The sequence below is a fragment of the Ambystoma mexicanum genome, chromosome 1p, assembly GCF_040938575.1.
Source record: "Ambystoma mexicanum isolate Mex_15411 chromosome 1p, UKY_AmexF1_1, whole genome shotgun sequence".
Taxonomy (NCBI): domain Eukaryota; kingdom Metazoa; phylum Chordata; class Amphibia; order Caudata; family Ambystomatidae; genus Ambystoma; species Ambystoma mexicanum.
Genome location: NC_090921.1, coordinates 403604018 through 403615126, shown reverse-complemented (window position 1 = coordinate 403615126; position 11109 = coordinate 403604018).

Here is an 11109-nt window from a genome sequence, read left to right as displayed (position 1 = left end):
GGCATGCATGGGTGCAGGTAGTTGTGTTGGGTCGGTGGAAGGATTAGACTATTGGGTGCCTGGGCGAAGGTCGTAGAGAGTAGGGCATGCACTGAAGAGCGTATGGCTTTAGCATACCCACCGCAGTAACGCAAGTGTGGATGTGCATCCGGTGCAGGGTGCTGCTTGCATAGTGCAGTGTGTGCCCATTGGTTGCAGTAGGGGAGTGTTGCAAACAGATTGTGGGTAGTGTGGCAGTGACAGTAGTTTGGGAATGGAAGTGGGGACGGGTGTAACGCTCACCTGATTCTCGCAGAGGCGCCGGTCTTGACTGGGCGACTACCGTATCTTCAAAGGTGATGTGTAGCACCCGGTTGGCTCTTTGGGCTGGACCTCTGTGCACTGTATGCCTGACGTGTAGAGTAAGATGTCTGCAGATAGAAAATATGGGGTTAATGAACTGGGGTTATTGGGGTGTCCCTATCTCTTTCCTCTTCTCCTCTCCTGTAGACCCCCAAAGGTTAACGCTCTCACCTTAGGTAAGTGAATGCCGAGCTCTCCATCTGCCTCGGGGCAGGGTGCTGTAACCAGTTTCTTCACTGGATAGGTAGCGCAGGCCTCTTGATTTCAGAGGACTGCTGTCCGTCGTTTACTGCACGAACGGTAAGTTTCGAGTCATTCAAATGTCTTTAAAGTCTTTAGTAATGATGTCTCTTGTTTTGCAGGGTTCCGGCGATTGCGGATGACGGGCTGAAGTGAGTTGAAGATGGAGCCCGTGTGATGAATAGAAGCGCCTGGAAGCACGTAAGTAAGCGCTTGTTGCCTACTTCACTATGCGCTCTAACTGTCTTTTTATTTTGCAGGTACGAGTTCGGAGCGGCTGCAGGGTGCCGGAATACCCACTGGATTAGATGTGGAAAGGAGTAATGGCACGTGAGTATTAAAGTTCCCCAATGTCTTTAAACGCACCTTGTTTTGTCTTTCAGATGCGGGATGCAGCGCCGAAGGCCTCCGGAGTGTACGAAGAGTAGGTAAGCCTTTGCCTTTCAGATGCCGGAATGCTAACCTGTTCTTTCTTGTCTTTATAGGTGTTGCTGAAGACTGGATTCAGGATGGTAAGCCTTTGCCTTTCAGATGCCGGAATGCTAACCTGTTCTTTCTTGTCTTTATAGGTGTTGCTGAAGACTGGATTCAGGATGGTAAGCCTTTTTCCTTAGGCCCAGGACCGGATGCAGAAGACACGATGAGCGTTCTGCTGCAGAGGTTGCAGAATAACGCAAAGCAAGATTCATCCACCGGGTGTGGTTTAAATAGCCTCCTGTAGTGCTTAGGTGTCTCCTTCCACAGCCACGCCTAAGTAAGAAAAGAGTTCCTGGTAAGAAAAGAGTTCCTGCCTTCCAGAACAGTTCCAGTGTTCTGAATCTAGGGAGTGGCTCCAGCCCCACCCAACAGGAAAAGTAGTTCCAAACAGAAGAGGATCAGAGGCTCAACTGGCAGGCAAGTAAGCAGCATGGTCTGCTAAAGGTAAGTCCGCCCAAGCATTATGAGCCCGGCGCTTCCAGCGCTGGGACTGGGCATATTTATGAGCCTGGTGCCACTGGCGCCAGGACTGGGTCTAAAAGGTCCCAATTGGGACTGGTTGGCACTCGGAACCTGGGTTATGGATCTAATTCCAAGGGAGTTGGGAAAACCCTGACCTTTTGGAAGCAGAGATCATGACAACGGGCATGGTATGTGAATGAAAGTGCAGAGGGGTGCAGGAGAGACCGATTTCTTTCCACATTATGGTAACTGGTGCAATTTGTTGCTACATACTTACATGGCGGTGCACAGGTTGGGCAGGAGTGCAGGTGGTAGTGCTGTGTATGTGGAAATTGGTAGTCGAAATTGGTGACATGGTGCAATGGATGGTGCCATTATGTAGCAGTGAGAGTGTTTAAGGCCTAGACTGGTTTCCGACACCCGGCAGTAATGCATTTTGGATTGTGCAGCAGTTAGCGGCTGGTGAACTGTAATAGTAGATGCATAGCACAAGGCAGGTCTCATAACGGCCTGATAGCTTGTGCCGTGACCTGGTTGCACCGACCTCTTTCCGTGGTGTGTGGTGGTATAGCAATTTTTGAAGGGGAATGAAGTGCACATGACATAGGTTGGATGGGAGTGCGGGTGGCTCTGCTATGCGGATGGAATGAGGTAGTGGGGCACATGGCGGCATGCATGGGTGCAGGAATTTGCATTGGGTCTGTGGAAGGATTAGAGTATTGGGTGCATGGGCAAAGGCCGTAGAGCGTAGGGAATGCACTGAAGAGCGTACGGCTTTAGCATACCCCCTGCAGTAATGGAAGTGTTGGTGTGCATCCGGCACCGGGTGGTGCTTGCATAGTGCGTCCATTCGTTGCAGTAGGGTGGTGTTGCAAACCGATTTTGGGTAGTTTGGCAGTGACACAATAGTTTGGGAATGGGAGCGTGGACGGATATGGTACGTGAATGTAAGTGCAAAGGGGTGCAGGAGAGTGTTTTCTTTATACATTATGGTAACTGGTGCAATTTTTGTTACATATTTACATGGCAGTGTGCAGGTTGGGTAGGAGTGCTGGTGGTAGTGCTGTGTATGTGGATAGTTTAAGTTGGTAACATGGTGCAATGGATGGTGCCATTATGTAGCAGTGAGAGTGTTGACGGCCTAGACTGTTCGGTGCATGGCTGAAGGCCATGCACTCAAGAGGCTGGGAGTTTCCGACACACCCGGCAGTAATGCATTTTGGATTTGCAGCAGTTAGCGGGCAGTGATCTGTAAATAGTGGGTGTAGAGCATATTTCAGACGCATTAGAGTTGGAGAAGTGAGCCGCCATGCGTGCATGTGTGGTTTTGCCAGTGAGCACAGTTTAAACATGGTAAAGCTTTTGATGCGTACTTGGCGATGGCGCTGTGAAAAGTAATGCAGTGTGGGAACTGGGTGCTGGGTTTGCATACTGTTAATATGGAAGAGGATATGGTAGAAGTGCACCTTGAATGTGCTTGGTTACTATGGTGTGTGCTGAATTGTTGAAGTAGGGCCAATGTGGTGAAAAAGATGCGGTTAGGTTGGTAGTGACAGTACTTTGAGAATGGGTGTGGGTAGGGGTGGTGGAGGTTGTGATAGGTCAGTGGATTCTGGTGATAGGGACCTGTGTTCGTGAATGTGTGCAATGCAGAGGTTCAGTATGTGATTGGTGGATGCGTGTGTAGGTTGGGTAGGAGTGCTGGTGGCAGTGGAGTGTATGTGGATTGACGTAGTTGGCGATATGGTGAAATGCATGGTGCCATTACGTTGCAGTGCGTGTGTTCAAGGCCTAGCCTATTGGGTACAATGCATCAGCAGAAGTGAGATGTCATGCGTGCATGTTTTGTTTAGTAGGTGAGGACACCAACAAGATGCTAAAGTTTTTGATGTGCACTTGGCGATGGTGAGGTGAAAAGTCATACAGTGTGGGCACTGTCAGCATGGAAGAGGATATGGTAGACGTGCACCTTAAATGTGGTTGGTTACTATGCTGTGTGCTGATTTTTTGAAGTAGGGCCAATGTTGTGCCAAAGGTTGTGGGTAGGTTGGTAGTGCCAAAATACTTTGTGAATGGGTGTGGGTAGGGGTGGTGGAGGCTGTGGTATGTTTGTGGAATGTCCGGATAGCAACCTGTTTTCGTGATTGGGGGCAATGCAGAGGTTCAGTATGTGATTGGTGGGTGAGTGTACAGGTTGGGTAAGGGTGCTAGTGGCAGTGGGGTCTATGTGGATAGGCGTAGTTGGTGATATGGTCACATGCATGGTGGCATTACGTTGCAGTGCCGGTGTTCAAGGCTTAGCCTAATTGGGTGAATGGCCGAAGGCCGTAGCCATGCACTGAAGAGCCAAGCAGTTGAGGAAACTCACGCCACTAATGCAATTTTGACTTTGTATCTGGTAGAGGGTGGTGACCTGTAAAGAATGGTTGTGGAGTACATTTCAGATGCCATAGAGCAGCAGCAGTGAGCTCGCAGATGTGTATGTTTGGTTCTGCCTGTGAGGTCGCTGGAAGAATATGGACAAGTTTTGGATGTGTGATTGGAGATGGTGCAATGAAAAGCCACGCAGTGTGTGCATACTGGCAGTATGGCAGAGGGTATGGTTGAAGTGTAGTGTGTATGGTTTATTTACTATGCTTTGTGTAGATTTGTTGAAGTAGGTCCAATGAATGGCCGTAGCCCGTAGGCCATGCAGTGAAGAGCCTAGCATTTGACGAAACCCACGCCACTAATGCAATTTTGACTGTGTATCAGGTAGAGGGTGGTGACCTGTAAGGAATAGTTGTGCAGTACATTTCAGACGCCATAGAGCAGCAGAAGTGAGCTGGCAGGTGTGTATGTTTGGTTCCGCAGGTGAGGGCGCTGGTAGAACATGGTTTTGGATGTGTGATTGGAGATGGTGCAACAAAAAGTCATTAAGTGTGGGCACTGGGTGCAGTGTGTGCATAATGGCAGTATGGCAGAGGGTATGGTTGAAGTGTAGCTTGTATGGGTTCTTCACTATGCTGTGTGCAGATTTGTTGAAGTAGGGCCAATGTTGTGAAAATGTTGTGGTTAGGTTGGTAGTGACAATACTTTGAGAATGGCAGCGGGTAGGGGTGATGGAGGTTGTGGTATGTTTCTGGATGCTGCTAATTGTGACCTGTTTTCGTGAATGGGTGTTTTATGGTCTTAGGGAGTTGGGTTGCAGTGCCGCTACATATTGTTACGTTTGTGCACAATGTTAGCTGTCCACATGGTCGCATGCATGGATTCATAGTGTTGTGCTGGGTGTGGGTAAGGGTGGACTGTTGTGTGCATGGCTAAATGTGTGCTGGATGCGCCGCAGGATCATTGTGGATGCTGAAATAGAGCATCCTGTAGGAAACGTTTCTGGTGGAGGGGCTTTGGAAGGAAAGGGAACGTGCTCTCAGAGTGTTTAATTTGAAATATGGAGTTGTGTACAGAAATGATAGTGTGGAATGGCGAGGTTCAGTATGTGATTGGTGCAGGCGTTTTTTAATTTTATATTCTGCAATAGACGGCACCAAGTTAGCGTTGGCAAATTTGAGTGCAAATGGAAGTAGTATTGTGTCTGCTTTACTGGGGCGTGGCCATAGCTGTAGCTGGAAAAGTGCATGTGCCACATCATGGCCTTCTGAGCATGGAGGCTTCGCAAATGGAACTGTGGGGATTGTCCAATGAGGATTCAAGGGTGTGGTTCACCGGAAGGGGCGGTGACATATTCACCCAAATTTCAATGCAGTGAGGTTGGCAGAGATGGACAGACGGCGAGTGCTTATAGTCGGTGATAACTTTTTCCACGGCATACCTGTGCAGATCGTGCACAGAGGCTTTGATACTTACTTTCAGTTGGAAGGAGTGCATGCTTTTTGGGGCACAGTTTATGAGTGGGGTTTCGGGTGCATGGATCTTCTTTGCAAATATGTGGCCTCTGTTGATATTGTAGATGTGGTGATCGTGCATTTTGGAGGACTACATTTGGCGCACATGTCGTGCTCTCGTTTGCTCGCTTACTTAAAGAAGTTGATGACAGCTGTGATGCAGACGTTTCCTACTGCAAAGGTGATTTTCTCATCGATAACACAAAGAGGACAATGGGAGAATGCTGGTGTAAATTGTCCACAGCCAGGGGTCAGGAGATTTTGGGTAAACAGAAGCATGTGCGACTTTATGTGCAGTGCTGGGATGTTCTGCACAGACTATGAAAGCATTACTAACCAGCCACATTTCCAGCGGTTTCAAGGAAATGGCTTTTTTTTACCTCAATTGGCAATGCTGTTCTGTTTGCCACTCTGCACGAAGCGTTGCAGAGAATTCTGTAGAAATGTAAGATAAGCGTTCATCTTAAGTCGAGAAAAATGTGAGGAGCAGAAGCAAACAGACAGTGAGCAAAACAGAGAAAAACAAGGGAAAAAACGGTATGAATGCACGTACATAAGAAAAACTCGACAAAGAGAAAAAAAATGTGTTGTTAGAGACAAACCTAAAGTCCTAATCCCCACTCCTGTTTCACATTACCCACCCCTCCAACCCCCAAACACCCTTCCTGTCCAGTTTCTAGCACGGTAATGTCGCATATTCCGCAGCACTTTGAGGATTAGACCTGGCACATCCGGTTGTTTTTAGGTTGGCACCTATGACACTGGCCATGTGGAGGCTAAGACATTGGGCAATGTGGTGGCTGGTTGTGGTGTGTACATAAACCCTGTGACAGAAGGTTTGTTTGTACCGATAAATGTAGGAGGCTATGGTGAAAGTTTGCAAGGTAAGGGGCATGCATCCTGTTTGTATGCATACACTGCACGCACTTGCTTAATGTTAATATAGATTCCCTGCTGCTTTTGTGGGTTCACTTTTCCGACATTTGTAGTACATGCATTACAGTGGGAAGACCATATTCTGAAGTTTACAAGGTATGTGGCAAGCATCATGTTGTAATGAATGCAGTTTGTGCATTATATGATATGATGTGTTATGGTATTTTGTGCCATTTGTATTGCGCCTACATACAAGTGTGTGAAAGCGCGCAGAGGAAAGGGAGGCATAACAAAGGCCCCACAGAGGCACTGATTCCTCTAGGCCAGCTGACATTGAGAGTGTGCAAGTGAATGTGCAAGTGAATGGGAAGGAGGAGGGGAAGGTGCAGTACATGGGAACAATAAAAATATAAATATATGCAACTACGGCCGGTGCTGGCAAGTGCAAGGATAAGTATAGACATGAAGTGGTGGCTGCACTGTTAGGGTTATAGAAAACAGTTCCCAAGTGCAGCGGTTGGTAGAAAGTCAGTGCAGGGGTGGAACTGTAGGGAGGGAGGTGGACTGGGGCACAGATTATAGGGTGGGTAGGAAAGCAGTGCACAATACTTTTTAGCTAGGAAGTGAGTAGGGGAGAGGAGGGAAAAAAGAAGCACAATTAAAGGTTTTCAGGTGCTTTTAGACCCTATGATGCTTCTCCTCCAGGTCCAGGGAGACAGAGTGTGTTCCACAGGAAGCCGCAGCAGAGGAACCACATCTACCAACATGGGGTTGCGTGTAGTAGCAACTGACCCTGAGGGAGTACGAGGCAGATGAGGCAAGAGCTGGCTGTAGCAAGCAGATATTTAGGAAGTGACAGTGCAAGGTATTGAGGTTCCAGGGACGAGAAGACCTTTTGCATAATGCACAGGGCTTTTAGTTTATTGTTTGCAGCCACTGTGAGATATTGCAGACATTTTAGTCCAGCAGAAATACGATCCCTGCCATTCATGGCCAAGGACAAGTTGTGCACTCCTATTAAGGAAGAGTTGCTTAGGGCGCAGAGTGGAAGCTGGGAGATTTAAAAAGAGCCTTTGGCAACAGTGCAGCGTACATACACCACCGACCTTTTGGAAAGTGACTGTAGGTTGCTAAGATACATTTAGTGGTGGCTTTAGTGCCTTTCTTTTTACGAGTTATATAGTAGGTGGGGTAGTGGGGAACAATTTTGTAGCATTGGCGGAAAGAAAAAATAGAGTTCCGGTTTCGCTAATATAGTGTATGATGTGGGTAAATTAAAACTATGCAAGCACATAAGAACAAATTGCCACTTTATGGAAGGAGATGGGAGGAACATCAGTATGCTTTTTAAACCCGTAGTGGATACTTCGAGGCAGATATCGTGCGCAGAGGCACTTATAACACAGTTGTGACCATACTGCAAAACAACTGTTGATACCTTTCTTTTGTGGTGATGAATGTGCATGTATAACTCATGCAATGTTTCACTGAACTTACCAGCGAACGTGCTTTCCAATAACAGCACACGTGCAGACTGATTTTGTAACGGTACATATGAAGTCTTGTGGAGAACTTGCATTGTAAGGTGCTGATGTTTTGGAGGGCATTGATGGATGTGTGTGTGAGTACTTCGCAATAACTAATAAGGGCGTGGTGGGAAGAGGATAGTGGAAAGAGAAGAAGGACTAGTCATGATTTACTGGGGCGCCGCCATTACGAAACTTTGCGCGGCACATGTGCTACATTCTGCACTTTTGAACATGCTGGCCAATGGAAATGCGATTGTTGCAATTGTCCAATCAGGTGGTTAGCGTGTGCGTCACAGGAAAGGGCAGCCATATTTTGTTTCATTACTGTGTGTAGTGAGGCTGGCAGAGATGGCCAGACGACAGTTTTCATAGTGGGTGATCGCTTTGTGGATTTGCCTGTGAAAAGAGGCCTTAACGGCAATTTGAATTTGGACGAAGTGGAGACTTTGTGGTGCGGCGTCGCTGTCATACTTTCAACCATTTGTATGCAGAATGTCGACGAGTGGCCAGTTTAGGTACTGTACATGTTGGGGAAGTGCACTTTGGAGCATTGCTTTTGGGTTCCAGAGCTTGTGCAAGTGTGTACCGTCAAAAAGATGATGAAAAAAGTGCAGCGCATTTTTGTCACTGCAAAGGTGCTTTTCTCATATATCTATACCACCAATTCCACTATATAACTATCCAAATTAATGTTGTCGGCAGCCAGAGGTGGGAAGACATTTTATCAACAGAAGCATGTGTAAATTTTTGCTTGCTGCAGGGATGTACTCCTGTGACAATGACAACATTGGTGATCTATATGTGCACCTTCTCAATAGAAATGGCATTTCATTGTCGTCCAGTGGCAAAGACATTTGGTTTTCCAATCTACAGGCTGCACTGAAGATGGTATTGTAAGAATGTGAGGCGCAGTACAACAAATAAAAACAATTATAAAAGCCCGAAAAAAATAATTATTACTGTGGAAGTTGTATTGAAAAATAGAAAAAAAACTGCTTTTTTAAGAGCCACAACTACAAAGGACATCCCATACCGTGGTTTACATTTATTCCCCTATTCCCGCGCGCACACACCTGGAAAGGTCCACACAAATTGTGACAGCTGCAGGGTTGTACGTGTAACATATGCCCCTTTTGCACATAGCCACCTTACATTTGGGACTGTGGAGGACACAACATTGCACAATAAGCTTTCTGGGTGTGGAGTGCATGCACACACTGTGGTATACGGTATATTTGTCGACCTAAATGCAGAGGGTGAGTTTATGCATGTGTGTTGTACGAGTCACAGCATATGCTTTGTGGGTGAATTGCACATACATTACTTGACAGTGAATGGAAAACAGAGTCCGGTGGGAGTTCTGTGAAGTGTATCATGTGGGTTTTTAAGCATATGGAGCAGCTACACTGAAGTGATTGCTTTTGTTTTGTCTATGTGAGACTTTGGTGACGCTCAATCACGATATTATTGTTGTTGACTGTGGAGGGACAACTGAACACCATGTAACATGATTTTCTGTGCCGTTTGTACTGAGGGAGACAGTAGCCAGGTAATGCTTCCGTTTCCAATCTCCTGCATAATTGTGTATCCCATTATGCAGACACCCATTTAGGCGCATTATTTTTTATTTGGTCCGGAAACGAAGAGAGCACGGTACATTGTAAAGAGGTTTATTTGTGTTTTTTTACAACTTGTACCATTGTGGTACTGTACAAATGGGAAATCTATCGTTTCACAGCACGAAATGTTTTCCCCACAAATAGCGTTTTTGTTGATATTACTGCATTTCCAAATTGTACACGCTCTAAACACATTGCCTTCCTGCCCTTTGTGGAAGTATAGGAATAATGTTTGCGCTTGCTGTTTAAAACGCACTGCAACACACACATCCATCTGTTTCAAGAGCCACCCATTTCTACCTGTTTTCACTGCAGTGTTTTTCACAGTACCACGGTTCCTTCCATTTAGCACAATTGTGTGGAGGGTATGATATGATATATGGCATTTTTAACGCGCCTATACATAAGTGTTTCAAGGCACGATGAGGCAAGGGAGGGGAACAAAGGGAGGACAGACAACGATCCTACTATGCCAGTTGTCATTCAGATCACGCAAGTGCATGGGAAGGGGGCAGGGACAGTGTAGTACATGGGAATAGATAAACAATAAGTAACGGCCATCATGTGGCAAGTGCATGGGTAAGTGCAGACAACAGGTGTCAAGGGGTGGGGGGGACTAAAGGGATACAGAGAAAGTCCCAAGTGCAGGGGTTGCCAGGTGGGCAGTGCAGGTGTGTGATGCTGGTGGGGGAGGGACCTGGGTCCGGGATCAGTGGGTGTCCAGGTAGCCGGTGCCGTTTCAGTACCACCCAGGAGGTCAGCAGAGGAGAGGAGGAGAAAAAGCAGAGGCAAAGAGAAAGGTTTCGAGGTGTTTCCGGAACCAGAGATGGTTCTCCAAGTTTAAGGGAGGCAGGGAGGCCCCAGCCGAAGATAGAGATCTACCACCAACTCGTTGCTTAGAGAAGCGACTATGAGGGAGTTGGAGCCGGATGAGCGTAGAGCTCAAGAAGGAAGATATTTAGTCATTAGGGAGGCTGTAGGCATATTTTGGCATTTAGGAGCCTTATTGCTGATTAATGCGTACACCCCCAAGGAATTAATATTACTAATATAATTTATAACATCAAAAAGTCAATTCAAATGGCCAACAGCGGCTAGTAATACTGTTACGTGGGGACTTTAATGCTTGGCGTAGCAGGCTGGATGATGAAAATGTAAACGCTCTCATATGGAACAACAGTCTGCCAGTGGTGTAACTGATCAAACCTAATGGAAATTAATTCAGGGAGTGCAGGCTTACATGTTATGGCTACAAATGGATTAAACGTGCTCAATGGGGTGGGTGAAACGGGGATACCTCATGGTTCTTGACATGGAAATCAAGCACCAAAGAGCATCTTGATTATTTTATTTCTGGATATCATCTTAACAGAGCTACCTCAATGGCTCTGTGTGAAACACCACTAAGTGATCAGCCCCTCCTTAAACCTACATGCTGTTTTAATTTTGAAGAGAAAAAAAAGCAAGATTGAGGAAACCTGTATTAACAAAAAAGGAACTGTAATCAGGTGGACGCACTGAAATATAAAAGCCCTAAATAAACACATCGCCATTGCACTTAAAAGGAATGCCTGGCCCATGATTGAGGGGGGGCTATGTAATTGGATCGGTTCTCGAACATGTCATTCTGGCCCTATTGGCTCCCTGAAAGCTTTCATGTTGCCATCAAATGCCCATTTA